We start from the raw sequence: 17,406 nt of genomic DNA, 5'->3' as shown, positions 1-17,406 counted from the left end.
TGAACAACAGTTAGAGTTAATGTCTAGAGTCAAAGTGACCCCTGTACGGACTTTTTTCTAATATCTAGTCACAAAGTGATCCCTCTCAACTGCCTTAGCAGCCTCTCATATTTAGTCACAAAGTGATCCTCTGTACGGACTTTGCTCCGTCTAATATCTTGTCACAAAGTGATCCCTCACTACGGACCTTTCTACGTCTAATATCTAGTCCCAAAGTGATCCCTCTGCACGGACTTTTCTACGTCTAATATCTAGTCACAAAGTGATCCTCTGTACGGACCTTTCTACGTTAAATATCTAGTCATAAAGTGATCCTTCTGAACGGACTTTTCTACGTCTAATATCTTGTCACAAAGTGATCCCTCTGTACGGACTTTGCTGCGTCTAATATCTAGTCACAAAGTGATCCCTCGCAACTGCCTTAGTAGCGTCTCATATCTAGTCACTAAGTGATCCCTCTGTACGGACTTTGCTGCGTCTAATATCTTGTCACAAAGTGATCCCTCACTACGGACCTTTCTACGTCTAATATCTAGTCACAAAGTGATCCCTCTGTGCGGACCTTTCTACCTTAAATATCTTGCCATCAAGTGATCCTTCTGCACGGACTTTTCTACGTCTAATATCTTGTCACAAAGTGATCCTTCTGTACGGACTCCGCTGCCTCTCATATCTAGTCACAAAGCGATCCCTCTGTAGGGACTTTGCTGCCTCTCATATCTTGTCACAAAGTGATCCCTCTGTACGGAATTTGCTGCGTCTAACATCTAGTCACAAAGTGATCCCTCTGTACGGACGTTGCTGCGTCTAATATCTAGTCACAAAGTGATCCCTCTCAACTGCCTTAGCAGCGTCTCATATCTAGTCACTAAGTGATCCCTCTGTACGGACTTTGCTGCGTCTCATATCTTGTCACAAAGTGATCCCTCACTACGGACTTTTCTATGTCTAATATCTAGTCACTAAGTGATCCCTCCTTACGGACCCTTCTACGTAAAATATCTAGTCATAAAGTGATCCTTCTGCACGGACATTTATACGTCTAATATCTAGTCACAAAGTGATCTCTCTGTACGGACTTTGCTGCGTCTAATATCTAGTCACAAAATGATCCCTCTAAACTGCCTTAGCAGCGTCTCATATCTAGTCACTAAGCGATCCCTCTGTACGGACTTCGCTGCCTCTTATATCTAGTCACAAAGTGATCCCTCTTTAGGGCTGTTGCTGCGTCTAATATCTTGTCACAAAGTGATCCCTCTGTATGGCCTTCGCTGTGTCTAATATCTAGTCACAAAGTGATCCCTCTGCACGGACTTTTCTAGTCTAATATCTAGTCACAAAGTGATCCCTCTGTAGGGCCGTTGTTGCGTCTAATATCTAGTCACAAAGTGATCCCTCAGTATGGCCTCAGCTGCGTCAAACATTGAGCTGCATCTTACCTGATCTCTTGTAAAAGATATTAAAGAACTACTGTTTATGTCTGATACATATTGACCGTAACGCTATTGCTGAATGCGTTAACGCAACCTTTGTGATGGCAGATACACAACGCGGCTGTGACACTTCGAGGACTGCTGACGTCATGGAAAACAAAGGCAAGTAGAGGACAAATGGCCAAATCTGTCTCTGCAAACAACACGTTGTCCGTCCTAATCACCTCTTTGTGTCTACTACGTAAAGGGTATGTTGCAGTCAAACACCATTGTCTCTGAATTTTGATGTGACGAACGTACCATTGTCTCGAAGCAAAAGCTGGTATTTAGTCATTTGCCGCTGTGGCGTACCTAGAAAATACACAACAGTGTTCGACTGTATGTGAATCTTGTGTTTTTTTCCCAATCAACACCCCAAATCATTACTTGGAAATGCTGAAATCCTTAACAATATAACTAATTAACTAATTATAACTATAACCACAAATAGCATAATACTATGCTTAAAGGTTACCTACAGAATGTGTCGAGAAAGACAGCAAAATGTTTGTGATATCGTCCTCTTTCTTGTATGTATCTCAATGTTGTTCATTTTGTTAATTTATTTTAAAATGTAAAGCCCCAGAGTTTTTTAACATGGCCAGAAAACTTGAAAACCCGTGAACCTCCTTACATCTTACATCGGTCGTAGTGACAGGCCGTAAAGATAAGCTTACGCCAAGATATAACTTTGGTACTTAGGAGGAGACTAAGTTTGGGAACAACGAGTATATCTTTGTCGCCCGGAAAGTCATTTCGGAAAGTGTGTTAGTGAACAGTTCATAAAGTTCATCATGACCTCTGAGTTTATTACTATTGATCCTATGTATGCAATACGTGCATGTCTCATTTTGGTGCACTGGCGCGATTCATGAAATCATGTAATTACGAACATCGTTGCTGGAAGTGTAAATCAGTTGGCCAGTTCATGCGTCTGTATTGAACCAGGAGTACCCATTATCCTTATGAGCAGTGAATTAAACATCAGGTTTTCTTTACATATTGTCTGTTCCGTGGAATTTGATTGTAAGTCACAGATAGATATGTCACGGATTCGTGACAATCTACTCATAATGCTCATATGATACATACAGAGCGATGGGGTAGCCTAGTGAACTCGTCGTCCGCTTGTCACGCCGAAGACCCGGGTTCGATTCCCCACAGGAGTACAATGTGCGAAGTCCATTTCTGGTGTCCCCTGCCGTGATATTGCTGGAATAGTGCTAAAAGTGGCGTGAAATTAAAGGTTAACTCACGCATATGTTACACTCAGGGACTAATTCAGTCCCTTTTAGAAATACACAAAACATACTGCTGTTTGTGGACAGCTTTTGCCCAGTCGCCTGATGCCTCTCAATAAGCTATGCAGAGTAGTGTCTCTTTCACGAGTGGGATTCTCGTGATCGAATGCATTATAGATGATGATGTTTGTACCGATGTTTGCATGATTCGAGACTTGTACCGTGGTCATGGGTTTCACAAACCCCAAATAACTCTCTTCATAGTTACGCTCACATTTAGCTTACAAGGCGTAAATTACCTGATCTTCAGTTTAAGGACGCAATTCATCTCTGAAAATTCACTTGCTGCATCTGACAAACATGCAAGGTACACACATAATGTTTATTGTGATCTGATTAAGATATTCTCCTTGTCATCAGCTGCGTGGTGCTGGTTGTGGCCTTCTTGGTGTTCGTGTTCCTGGCAGTCACGCTCTACAGGTAAATTACATCTCAAAATATACCTTCAAGTGGCGTATCTGTTCTTTGTAATTATTCAAAATAAATGAAAACGATTCTGAAAATATATAGAGAACAATATGTGGAACACATGCAAGTACAAGTGTTCCTTTATTCATTTCCAGGTTCCTTCACAAGGTATGTATTGCAATGTGAGTGGAATTCTGGAAATATATAATAAAGGATCACTTGTACTTCCATGTGTTCCCTTATTTGTTCCTATGATGAGTATACATGTATTACATGTAGAGCAGAAGGAAGATCCAGAGATTATGTTGTTCGGCTCGGTGATTTGTTTTCTCTTCATTGACGTTTTATCGACATGACGACATGAATTCATGCTCATTGTCCCTGCTATTATGCACATGCATATGTCGAAAAGACGTAGTTGTACGTTTAAGCAAGAAGGGTAGATTTGTTATTGTGTGGGGTTTATCCGTGAAGATCCGGGTAAGAATTGGTCTTCAGCTTGACGTAAGAGGCGACTAACGGGGCTTGGTTGACACGTGATCATATCCAAAGTGCGTAGATCGATGCTCATGATGTTGACCACCGGATTGTGTGGTCCAGATTTGAATATTTACAGACCGTGGCCATACATATCTGGAATATTGATGAGGTTAGAAGTATCCAACTCACTCACTCACTACAGGCTGACCTTAGTGAGTGAGTGAGTGAGTTAGTATTTAACGTCACATCGGCAATATTTCAGCCATATCGTGACGAGAACATTTGACATTGAAATAGAATATATATAGTTATTATAAAAACCTGCCGACGAAGGACAGTAAAAATACTAGACAATCACATAGATAAATATAAAACTAGCAAACAAAGCTAAAAAATTCCAATTAAAGAAGACAATACAATGTAAAAATTGGCTATAGATCGCCAACAACTGAGGGTAGATCACCATACTAAGGCCCATGGGGACTTACATTACTTTGCTACCTGCATGGACCCTAGCTGATTTTTACACCATCCCTTCAGCCATTGGCGACAGAAGAGAAATCTAGCCAGAAATTAAAAAGCACACATATTCTACGATTAAAACCTGGTACACTTAAATTAACTTTGAAAGTTGTGGACTCTACGTACGTACTTCAGGGGACAATAATTTTACGCTACGTCAACCCCTTTGAGGGTACAGCCACTAACAATCTCAGTTACTAATATAAACTACCAACAATAAAATATTTAACTATTTACAAATCAGTCAACAAATCTAATTTTTTAAAAAATGCAATAATTAAATGAGAACTGACATTATTAAAAAGATCCTTCAGAGTTTTGATTTGAATAGATATCCCTTGTGATGGAATATTCAATGCAGTCAAGCAAGACATGCTTGACTGTGATTCTTTTCATCACAAGGGATACAAAACGGAGGATCTTCGCCTTTCAATAAATATTCATGAGTATATCTGGTATGGCCAATGCGACATCGTCGCATAATGACCTCCTCAAATGTGGGCTGACAACCCAAGTAGATGTAACCAATGTAGGGTTTTATTGCATGTAATTTATTAATACCTACTTGGGTGTCCTAACTTCTTTGCATTAGATCGCGGATGTATGTTCTAATGCTGGCTTTATAATCAGAGTATGGGATAAGAAGTGGTGTCACAGATTTGTTGAGTGCTGCCTTTAGCAGCAATATTAGCCATCGTGTTCCTGGTAGAAATGCCAACGTGGCTGGGTAACCAACAAAAGACGATGTCGCATTGGCCAGTAGCAAGTGTCATTGTACAATTCAATAATTTCTAATAAAAGTGGATGTTTGGAGTGAGTGAGTGAGTTAATATTTAACGTCACATCGGCAATATTTCAGCCATATCGTGACGAGAACATTTGATATTGAAAACAATATATATATATATATAGATATTATAAAACCTGCCGACGAAGGACAGTAAAGCAACTAGAGAATCACAGATATATATGTAAAACTAGTAATTGAATCTAAAACATTTTAATTATAGGGGACAACACAATCTAAAAATGGGCTATAGATCGCCAACAACTGAAGGTAGATCACCATACTAGGAACCATGGGGACTTACATTACTTTTGCTACCTGCATGGACCCTAGCTGGATTTACACCATCCCTTCAGCTGTTGGCGTTTATACCGAGAATTAGCCATACATTAAAATGACAAAAATACTACGATTAAAACACCTGGTATACTGAAATGCACTTGAAATGTTTTGGGACTTACGTACCCTCTCAGGAGGACAATAATTTTACAATACTTCAACCCCCTTTGAGGGTACAGCCATTAACAATCTAAGTTATTAATCAAGTCTACCAATAATTAAAATACAAATATGTACACAGCATATTATTCAAAATTCATTCATTAAGTCAATTTCTTTTAAAACCAAGAATTAAATGAGAATGAACAGTAGTAAAAAGATCCTTAACTGTTTTCACATTGAAGTATTTATCCCTTATGATGGAGAATTCAACACAGTCAAGCAGGACATGCTTGACCGTGGTTCTCTCATCACAAGGGATACAAAACGGAGGATCCTCACCTTTCAATAGGTACGCATGCGTGTATCTAGTGTGGCCAATACGACATCGTCGCATGATGACCTCTTCAAATCTGGACTGACAACCCAAGTGAGTGTAACCAATATAGGGTTTTATTGCATGTAACTTATTAATACCTACTTGGGCGTCCCACTTCTTCTGCATCAGATCACGGATGTAAGTTCTAATGCCAGCTTTATAATCAGAGTATGGAATAAGAAGTGGTGTCACAGATTTGTTGAGTGCTGCCTTGGCAGCAAGATCAGCCATGGTATTCCCAGAAATGCCAACGTGGCTGGGTAACCAACAAAAGACGATGTCGCACTGGCCAGTAGCAAGCTCATTATTCAATTCAATAATTTCTAATAAAAGTGGATGTTTGCAAGAAATATTTTTAATAGCCTGAAGACAAGAAAGAGAATCTGAAAAGATGATATATTGTTTATATTTACGGTGTTTATTAATATATTTAAGAGCTGTTAATATGGCGTTTGCTTCTGCTGTAAAAATAGAGCTGTTATCTGGTAAACGAGAAGATATTGTTCTGGATCCAATGACAGTGGCACATGCCACCGCGCCACCATCCTTGGACCCATCTGTAAATAAGGATTTGTATGTATTATAGTTATTCTTTAATTGATTATATTCTTGTTTATACTGTAATTCGTTTGTTTCTGATTTTTTAAACTTTGTCAGTGTTAGGTCAACTTGTGGCCTCACTAATTGCCAAGGAGGAGAAGAAAGAAGACGGGAAGGAGATATATTCTCCAACTCAATGCCAGCAGCAGAAATATATTGTTGGATTCTTATCCCTAGAGGTGGAACAAGTGAAGGTTTTTTATTATACAAGTCCTCATAAAGAGGATTAAAAACGCAAGTGTGAGCAGGATTGGATTCATTAGAATATAACTTTGTGATATATTGTAGGGACAATTTGATACGGCGAAGTTTTAAAGATGGCTCATCGGCCTCAACGTAGAGACTGTCAATGGGAGAGGTTCTGAAAGACCCAAGACAAAGTCTTAGACCCTGGTGATGGATAGAATCAAGTAGTTTGAGATTGCTTTTACAGGCCCCACCATATACGATAGAGCCGTAATCAAGTTTTGATCGGACCAGTGATCTATACAAATGAAGGAGGGTGGTTTGGTCCCTCCCCCACTTTGAACTGGAAACGACTTTCAACAAGTCGAGTGCTTTCAGGCATTTGGCTTTTAGATTTTGATATGTGGCAGAAAGGTTAAATGCGAATCAAAGATGAGACCAAGGAATTTAGCTTCCTTGACAACTTTGATGGGTGTGCCATTTAGAGATAATTCAGGATCTTTATGGGGTTTGTATTTCCTACAAAAATGTAGACAGTTGGTTTTGGATTTCGAAAATTTTAAACCCGTTTTCAAGACACCATTTATGAATTTTGTTGAGACAAATTTGTAATTGTCTCTCAATAGTTCTCATGTTTTTACCACGGCAAGAAATATTAAAATCATCCACGAAAAGAGATCCATCGATTGAATCACTTAAAACCTTTGACAGACTATTTATTTTAATACTAAAGAGTGTGACAGATAAAATACTGCCTTGTGGGACACCCTGATCCTGATTGTAATGATCAGACAGGGTAGAACCCACTCGAACTTGAAATTGCCTGTCCGTTAAAAACTGTGAGATAAAAAGAGGCAAACGGCCTCTCAATCCAAAATCGTGTAAATCTCTTAAAATACCATGTTTCCATGTGGTGTCATATGCTTTTTCTAAATCGAAAAAGATCGACACTGCATGTTGTTTTAATAATGGCATTTTAATAAAGGATTCTAAACGCACTAAATGATCGATAGTACTTCTGTTTTACGAAAACCACATTGAATGTCTGTTATAAGGTTATTAGTTTCCAAGCACCACACAAGTCGATTATTTATCATGCGCTCCATGGTCTTGCAAACGCAGCTAGTTAATGAGATTGGTCGATAATTCGAAGGATCAGTATGATCACGTCCAGGTTTAGGGATGGGTACAATAATAGCATCGTGCCATGAAGAAGGAAATTGTCCAGAAGTCCAAATATCATCAAAAATGTTTAAAAGGGTTTCTAAGCATGAATCCGGTAAGTGTTTCAGGAGCTGATAATGTATGTTATCAGCACCTGTAGCCGTATCATGAGCTTGATCAAGAGCTGTATGAAGCTCATGAATAGAAAACAGTTCATTGTAATCTTCCCCATTATCTGAATTGAAATTAATAGTTTTCCTTTCCTGTTGTTTTTTATAATTTTGGAATTGAGGTAAATAATTCGATGAGGAAGAGTGTTTGGCCAAAGTTTCTCCGAGTTTATTTGCAATATCAGATTGACTAGTTAATAATTCGTCTCCATCTTTCAGATGCTTAATGCTACATTTAGAACCCTTACCTTTTATTTTCTGGATCATATTCCATACTTTTGATATCGGCGTTCGTGAATTTATTTTTGAGACATAAGTTCGCCAGGATTGACGTTTACTTTGCTTGAAGGTACGCCGTGCCTTAGCATTTATAATTTTAAATTTATTCAAATTATGGACCATAGGATGGCGACGGAAATAATTCTCAGCTTTCTTCCGTGCCCTCCTAGCCTGTTTGCACTCATTGGTGAACCATGGTTTTCGTATGTGTGAAATTGCAGAGGATTTGGGGATACACTCATCAGCAATGTTAATAAGTTCATCAGAGAAATCTTTTATAGGATCAGTACATTCTATAAAGAGTTCGGGTTTAAGTCTGTTACAACACAGAGCTTGGTACAAAGGCCAGTTAGCTTTTTAAAGTTCCATCTCGAATATGGAGTAATATCAGATGGGTTTACAGGTTTTAGTATAGTCGGGAAATGGTCACTTCCACATAGGTCATCATGGACTGACCATTCAAATTCATTTAGTAATTCTGAATTCGTGATTGATAAGTCGAGAGTAGAATAGGTTCCTGTACCAGGGTGTAAATACGTGTTGGAACCATCATTATAAATACATAAATCATTGTCTAAACAAAACTCCTCCAGTAGTTTACCTTTAGCGTTTGTATTTATGCTACCCCACAGTGGGTTGTGGCCATTTAAGTCCCCCATAATAATACAGGGTTTAGGGAGTTGGTCATACAGAGTTTGAAGATCAGTCTTCTGAATGACTGAAGATGGTGAGATATACAAAGAGCATAATGTAAATGCAACGTGTAAAGTTAGTCGCACTGCAACTGCTTGAAGATTAGAAGTGAGTGTAATAGGGCTATGGATAACATTCTGTTTGACTAAGATTGAAGAACCTCCAGTGGCCCTGTCACCTGGAGGTGAGAAATAATGATAAGAATTGAAATGACGTAGGTCAAAAAGATCCGTCTGCTTTAAATAAGTCTCCTGCAGACAAAATGCTGACGGCATACAATCCTGGACTAATAACTGTAACTCATTGTAATTATGCCGTAGTCCTCTGCAATTCCACTGTACGATGGTGTTGGAATAAACTATCTTTTCGGGGGATTTACTGGGGATCTACCCCGCACTGTTTTGGAGGGCGACAAGCTTCGTGCCCTAGATTGGGACGTTTTCGGACACGTCCATATCCTCGAGTGATCCGTATTTGTTGTAAAGTTTGATTTTATTTTCAGACCCTTTTGGGGCTCTGCCACTTTGCTTTTGTGAAGAATCAGGCTTAGGTTTATTTTTTCCTCTAGGAACTTGTTTTACATTAGACAAAGATTGAGACTTTGTGGGTGGCTGTGATGATGAACTATGCACAGAAGCTGACCCTGACTGACTTAGTGAATTGGCAGGAAGTGGCTCAGCAGTCTGAGTAGATATTGCAGGTGAGAAAATCTGTGGAGAATCGGTGTTCACCCAAGTCAAGTTGGTTTGGGAACCTGAAGAAGATTTAGAAACTTTAGTGGATGGCTCAGACGGTGTTTTGGTTTTTGAAGCATATGTTTCCTGTGGGTCAGATCTTTGAACGTTGTTTTGCTTCGGCAAAACTAATATTTTCAGTAAACTTAATCCTGTTAATTTCCATCTGGTGCTTCCTTCCCAATTGACACTCTTTTAGAGAAAGAGGAATGATCTCCTGAACAATTGGTGCATTTCTTGTAATCACTGTCACAATCTTCTGTTGTGTGGGTCTTCACACCGCAGTGAGCACACACAACAGACAATGTGCAGGTACTTACACCATGACCATACTTTTGGCATTTGAAACATCTCAGTGGATTCTGGAATATACGTTTCCACTTTGATGACAGTAACCAGCGCTTGATTGACTTTGGAGCAGCTGAGAAAAAAATGAAAACAAGTAAGTGTTGGTTTGTTGAATCTGGTTGTATTTTCGGGTAGTGAAACGTTTGACGAATAACACACCTTGGTCTTCATCTCTCAGTAGAGGCAATATCAATTTCCATCATATCAGCAAAGTCTATCACGGTCTCACAATGCCTTTGCTGGTGTTAAGTGTTCGGTGGGCAGAGACTGATACTGGAATGCCGACAAAATGATTTAGTTGAAAGGAGGTTGTTTGCCTGGTGCCCTAGTGCATTCAATAAGTAAAGAACCAGAACGTAAAATCGCTTAACATTTCTCACATCTCCTGCAATGCCTTGTATGCCTTTAGATACGGCAAAAGGTTCAGCTTTAATGGAGTATTGTCAGTGGTCTAAATTACAATAAATCGTGGCCCAGTAATCAATAGAGGTGGACAGTCTTTGGTTGTTAACATCAGGATCCAGTAGTATCAAGAGGACGCTTTGATTGTTTGAGGGGGGTTCGTAAGCCATGGTAAGGTTATAGTGTTTCCGTCGTATTCTAGAAGATATTGTTCGGGATCCAATGACAGTGGCACATGCCACTGCGCCACCATCCTTGGACCCATCAGTAAATAAGGATTTGTATGTATTACATTTAGTTTTTAATTGATTATATTCTTGTTTATATTGTAATTCATTAGTTACAGATTTCTTAAACTTTGTCAGAGTTAGGTCAACTTCAGGCCTCACCCAGTTGCCAAGACGGAGAAGAAAGAAGACGGGAAGGAGCTATATTTTCAAGCTCAATGCCAGCAGCAGAAAGAAAGGGCTTAATTCTGTGCCCAAGAGGCGGAACAATAGAAGGTTTTTTGTTGTATATATCCTCATAGAGGGGATTAAAGACACAGTTAAATGCAGGGTTAGACTCGCTAGAATATAGTTTAGTAATGTATTGTAGAGATAATGTTATACGGCGTTGTGTAAGAGAAGCTCATCTGCTTCAACATATAGACTATCAATGGGAGAGGTTCTAAAGGACCCAAGACAAAGTCTTAGGCCGGTGGTGGACTGAATCTAAGAGTTTTAAATTGCTTTTACAGGCTCCACCATATACGATTGAGCCATAATCAAGCTTCGAGCGGACAAAGTGATCTGTAAAGGTGTAGGAGCGTAGCTTGATCCCTCCCACCTTGAATTAGACACGACTTTCAATAAATCGAGTGCCTTCTGGCATTTAGTTTTTAGAGATTTAATATGCGGAAGAAAGGTTAAATGGGAGTCCCAAATCAGACCCAAGAATTTGGCCTCTTTTACAACCTTGATGGGAGTGCCATTTAAAAAACAGTTCTGGTCTTTATGAGGCTTATATTTTCTACAGAAGTGTAGACAATTAGTTTTTTAATTTAGAAAATTTAAAGCCGTTTTCAAGACACCATTTATGAATTGTATTAAGACATAATTGTAACTGCCTCTCTATTGTATGCATTTTTACCACAACAAGAAACATTACAATCATCCACGAAAAGTGATCCATCAACTGCATCATTTAAAACTTTAGAAAGACTATTTATTTTAACACTGGTGACAGACAAAATACTGCCTTGTGGGACACACTGATCCTGATTATAATGATCAGACAGGGTTGAACCCACTCGGACTTGAAACTGCCTGTCTCTTAAAAACTGTGATATAAAAGGGTAAACGACCTCTCAAAATCCGAAATCATGTAAATCCTTGAAAATTCCGTGCCAAGTAGTATCATATGCTTTCTCCAGATCGAAGAAAATTGATGCTACGTGTTGTTTATTTACAAGAGCATTCTTAACATAGGATTCTAGTCGTACTAAATGATCAATAGTACTTCGGTTTTTTCGGAAACCACATTGAATATCTGTGATAAGATTATTCGTTTCCAAATACCAGACTAATCTATTGTTTACCAAACAAACGCAACTGGTTAACGATATAGGGCGGTAATTGAGGGATCTGTATGATCCCTGCCAGGCTTTGGTATGGGGATTATAATGGCATTGTGCCACGAAGGAGGAAAATTTCCTGAAATCCAAATATGGTCAAATATTCCCAAAAGTGTCAAAAGACATGAATCAGGCAAATGTTTCAGTAACTGGTAATGAATGTTGTCTTCACCAGTTGCAGTATCATGAGCTTGCTCGAGAGCAGTGCGTAGCTCATGCAATGAAAATATTTCATTATAATCTTCACCGTTGTTAGAGTCAAAATTAATTCTTTTTTTTTCTTGTCGATTTTTATATTTCTGAAATTCAGGGATATAATTTGATGATGAAGAATTTCTGGAAAGAGTTTCACCAATTTTATTGGCAATATCACACTTACCAGTTATCAATTTATCACCTTCTTTAAGATGTTTAACAGAAGACTTGAAGCCTTTGCCTTTTATTCGCTGGACCATATTCCACACCTTAGACATGGGTGTGCGCGAATTAATGTTGGAAACATATTTCCTCCAAGACTGGCGTTTGTTTTGTTTATAAGCTCGCCGTGCCTTGGCACTAGTAATTTTAACATTATTTAAGTTATGAACTGTAAGATGTCTGCGGAAGTATTTTTCTGCTTTCTTCCTACACTTTCTTGCTTGTTTACATTCATTGTTGAACCATGGTTTACGAATGTGAGGAATTACAGAGGACTTAGGAATTGACTGGTCAGCAATTTCATTTAACTGAGCTGAAAACAACTCTATCGGATCTGATACATTTATAAAATTTTCCGGCATTAATTTTTCCATACACAATGTTCCATACAAAGACCAATTGGCCTTATTAAAATTCCATCGTGATAAAGGTGGGTCATCATCTGGTGTGATTGATTTCAGGACAGTTGGGAAGTGGTCACTTCCGCAAAGGTCATCATGAACATACCATTCAAATTCGTTGTAGACATTTGAATCAGCAAGGGACAGATCAAGTGTAGAATAAGTTCCCGTACCAGGATGTAAATAAGTGTTTGAGTCGTCATTAAAAACACACAAGTTGTTATCAGATATAAAATCCTCAATAATCTTGCCTTTATTGTTTGTACTTGTACTTCCCCATAGAGGGTTGTGCCCGTTCAAATCGCCCATGATGATACAGGGCTTTGGTAGCTGATCATAGAGATTCTGACGATCAGTTTGTCGAAGGGCAGATGAGGGTGGAATGTACAAAGAGCATAGAGTAAACGCAATGTGCAGGCTGAGGCGAATAGCTATGGCTTGGAGATTGGTATTCAGGTGAACATCACTATGAATGATGTTATATCTAACCAATATAGTCGAACCCCCAGTCGCTCTATCTCCTGGAGGAGAAAATGAATGATAACAGCTATACTGCCGTAAATCAAATGTATCAGTATGTTTAAGATACGTCTCTTGGAGACATATTGCCGACGGTTTAAAGTCTTGAACTAACAACTGTAGTTCATTAAAGTTATTTTTAAGTCCTCTGCAATTCCATTGTACTAGATTAGGGGAATGGCTCATGGCGGTGTAATTATCTAAGGAGCAATAACAGGAGATAATGCTCTACCTTTCTTTTTCGGTGAGTGACCACGCGTATGGCCACCAGCGCTCACACATGTGGATACTTCAGTATCCATATCTTCAAGCAATCCATATTTATTATGGAATTGCACCGTGTCTTTCAATGCCTTTGGCAATCTGTCAGATTGAATCTGTTTTTTCTTTATGTCCACTTTAGTAGACGATTTGTTTTGATTTGACTCTGTTTGTGTTGAAGATGTTCCTCTTTGCTTTATTGGTGACTTATCTAGATCTGTGGCCGGTTTGGAACTTACTGTATTTAGTTCAATTTCTGAGAGGGATTTTGGATGTTCAGATTTCACCCAAGTAAGGTCCGTCTGACAGAGAATAGATGCAGTTGCTACCTTTTTGGCTGCTGAAGCATATGATGGACGTGTTGGATCAGGTGCAAGTAGTCTGGCTTCTTTCCTCGCATCGACATAACTGAGTCGTTTCTCAGTTTTTAATTTCTGTACAGTGGCTTCATATTTCCACACAGGACAGTCTGTTGAAGATGCCATATGTTCACCTTTGCAATGTAAGCACTTGATAGTGTTTGTACATATTTTGCCATCATGATCAGGTTCTCCACACCTGAAACAAGCTAACTTATTCCTACACGAATTTTGCCCATGGCCAAACTTTTGACAATTAAAACAACGAGTAGGGCGTGGGATAAAGAGATCCACCCTCATGGAAAAACATCCAACCTTAATAGAAGTTGGCAGAACCGGGGTGTCAAAAGTCAAAAGATATGTGTTGGACGGGAATACACGATCATCTTTACGATATGTAAATTGTTTGGCCTCAAGGACACCTTGACTTCTAAGCTGAGATACAATGTCTTCAACAGATTCATCTGCGAGACTTCGGTCTCTGTCACGGATGAGACCTTTGGAAAAGTTAAGGGTCTTGTGTGCTGAACATGTAATTGGAATGTCAGCTAATTTGGCTGACGTCATGAGGTTAATTGCCTGCGATTTCCTGACACATTCAACTAAAAGACCTCCAGACCGTAATTTGGTAACGTTTTTCAACTCACCTGCTTTACCTTGTAATCCCTTTTCTAACAAAAATGGTGAATAGGAAGCAAGTGTTCGGTCACCCTTTGCTTCCAGAACAAGAAAGCGTGGCCAAGTATCCCTTTCAGAATATAGCAGTTTAGTAACCACGTCATCTTCATCAGAGTCAAGCTCAGAATTAGGGCTTCCACGGGTACTCGAGTACTCGAGGACGAGTCGGGTGTAGCTGGACTCGAGTCCATTTTCAAGGACTCGAGGACTCGAAAAGGGGAGATAACTCGAATTATTGACGTTGACGGACTGTCTGCCATGTGCTAAGCATGAGCGGCCGTTAACGTCTATTATTACCCACGTGGTACTTCGTAAAGGGGTTTCATAACAAAGTGTTCTGACACATATGTGTCATAACACCTTCGATTGATTTGATTGGCTAATACGTGAACTTTGACATTACCGGTACTACTTTCATCACTCATTCCATTCATGTTTTTCATTCAGAAGTTTTCACACATTCTGAAAGCATGTAAAACGAGAACACTTCTATGAAATTAAATAAAAAAATTTATTTAGTGTAGTTACAAGTACAGGTGTTCAGTCCTTTAATAACCAAAATTTCTGTTCATAAAAACGAAAATAAAACAATCTAAATAAGTAAACAAATACGTCTGCTAGGACTATCGGGAGTGTAAACAAATATGGCGTCGCCCGTAAAAGTTAATGACTTGGTCAAAATTGACGGACAACTGGTTGGAAGAGTTGTGAATATTATCAGGCCATTGAATACATTCAACGTGTATGTTGTCAGGACAGCACAGGGAGAAAAGCAAGTACCTAGATACAGACTGAAAGTGTTGCCCGAGACTGTTTCGTTGGTCCCTCCCCCAAATTTGCCGATTGGCGATTATTCTGATCTGTCACAAGAACTGATTAATGAACTCTTTAGAGAAGATGAGAATGATGTAGATCTTGGCCTAGATGCTAATTTCGACACAAATGATGAAGTATGGAATAAAGAAATTGATCGACTTTCTGACCAAAAATGAAAATGAAAACACGGCAAAGAAAACAAAATATGACTTGAAAACGGTCTCATTTTATTTCCAAAATGTTCTGCAGGAACACAAATCTCTTGAAAAAATCCCCCCCACTCGAACTGAATCAATTACTTTGCAAATTTTTCATGGATGCCAAAAAAGCAAACGGGGACGAGTATGAGCCATCGTCACTCCGCGGATTTCGATCAAGTTTGGACCGCCATTTGAAGAGATTGAAATATCAAAAATCAATTCTACTTGACCCCGAATTTGCTCGATCTAGGGAGGTGTTTACGTGTAAATTAAAGCACGTGAAGGCGGAAGGGAAGGGGAACTTACCTAAAGCCGCCGAGGCCGTGTCACAATCCGAAATAAACAAACTTTGGGAAGTGGGTCAACTCGGAGAGGGGTGTCCCGATGCTATTCTTAACACATTGTGGTGGAATAATACCATGTTTTTTGGCTTAAGATCTGTCCGTCCACACAGAAATATGCTCTGGGGAGATGTCTCACTTCGAGTTGACAGTGAGGGTCAGGAGTATCTTGAGTACTGCGAGCGACAAACCAAGACCCGCACCGGTGCTAATCCGAACGACACAAGACGGATTCCCCCCCGAGAGTATGGGCTGTACCGAGTGACCCTGCCAGATGTCCGGTAGCACTGTACAAGAAGTATCGTAGCCTCCGTCCTCAGAATTTCTCTTCAAATGATCATCCATTCTACTTAGCTTCACACACAAAGGGTGTCCCTCGTGATGGCGAATCTTGGTTTAAGCGACAGCCAGTGGGGAAAAATAAACTTGGAAACATCATGAAATCCATGGCACAACACGCACACTTGTCAAGTGACAAACGCTTGACTAATCACAGTGCGAGAAAAAACCATGTTGCAAACTCTCAGTGAACATAACTTTGCACCTACACACATAATGCAGCTTTCAGGCCATAAAAATGTTGCTTCTGTGAATTCATATGCCAAAGTTTCGAATACACAACATCAAAAGATGAGCGGCACCTTGGTATCTCGATCACTGCCACTGTCAGCCGCGTCCACTTGTCCTCTCGCACAAAACGTGTGTTCTACTGCCACTGCCATGCCTCCCGTGGTTTCTCATCTAGAGGTTGATAACACTTCTCACAGTCAGAACACAATCGGCTTGAAATCCTCTTCATTCGAGGTTGTAGGCAGTGTGTTTTCAGGCCCAATTTACGGTGGAGTATTCAACATAAACATCGAATCTCGACAAGTGGGAATTCCAGGCCGAGACGAGCCAATGTCCTCCGCCAAGCGTCGCCGTATTATCTACAGTGACTCGTCCTCCGATGAAGAATAGCGTGTAAGCAATGACAACGACACTAACCACAACTATTTGAGACATACAGTTCCCTGTTATTTACATTTGGCTTCTTCAGTTGTGTGTGTCGCTCCTAATGCGTAACTTTTATCTGCTTGTTTGTGAACAATTTTCAACACGACTATCCCGACAGTGATGGCCGACTGACGTTCAGGCGATATTTAGGTCACGTAGTTAAATTGAAAAGGTTTACAGTTTACAAGTGTTTTGATGAATTACATTATTGTATTTGAAAGCAAAACCTCTAATGAAAAGAATTAAATTTTGATTACGACTTGATTCCGTCATAATTTATTTATTATCTAGACTAGTTAAAGGAACTACATTGCCTCTACGCAGCATACGTTTCCCTGGAGTGAAACGGTCGACATTCCAATCACCAATATGATATATTAATCCGCGCAGTGCGGTTCTATATAGGAAAGCAAGATATTGCTTTATTTTAACAATATTTT

At 39.5% G+C, this 17,406-nt stretch overlaps 1 long non-coding RNA gene across 1 annotated transcript; it reads right to left on the bottom strand.

Annotated features, from left to right (window-relative positions):
* Positions 1-3,109: 3,109 nt before the first annotated feature.
* Positions 3,110-15,094, bottom strand: LOC124266034. Its single transcript, XR_006895619.1, has 3 exons — positions 14,899-15,094; positions 4,248-4,252; positions 3,110-3,119 (listed from the first exon to the last, which is right to left on the bottom strand). It is a non-coding gene; the product is annotated as an uncharacterized LOC124266034 (long non-coding RNA).
* Between the last annotated feature and the right edge of the window lie 2,312 nt (positions 15,095-17,406).

The sequence above is a fragment of the Haliotis rubra genome, unplaced genomic scaffold, assembly GCF_003918875.1.
Source record: "Haliotis rubra isolate DU_JTF1 unplaced genomic scaffold, ASM391887v1 Scf1229, whole genome shotgun sequence".
NCBI lineage: Eukaryota > Metazoa > Mollusca > Gastropoda > Lepetellida > Haliotidae > Haliotis > Haliotis rubra.
The sequence above is the reverse complement of the archived record's forward strand: the minus strand, read 5'-3'. Positions and strand labels throughout refer to the sequence as shown.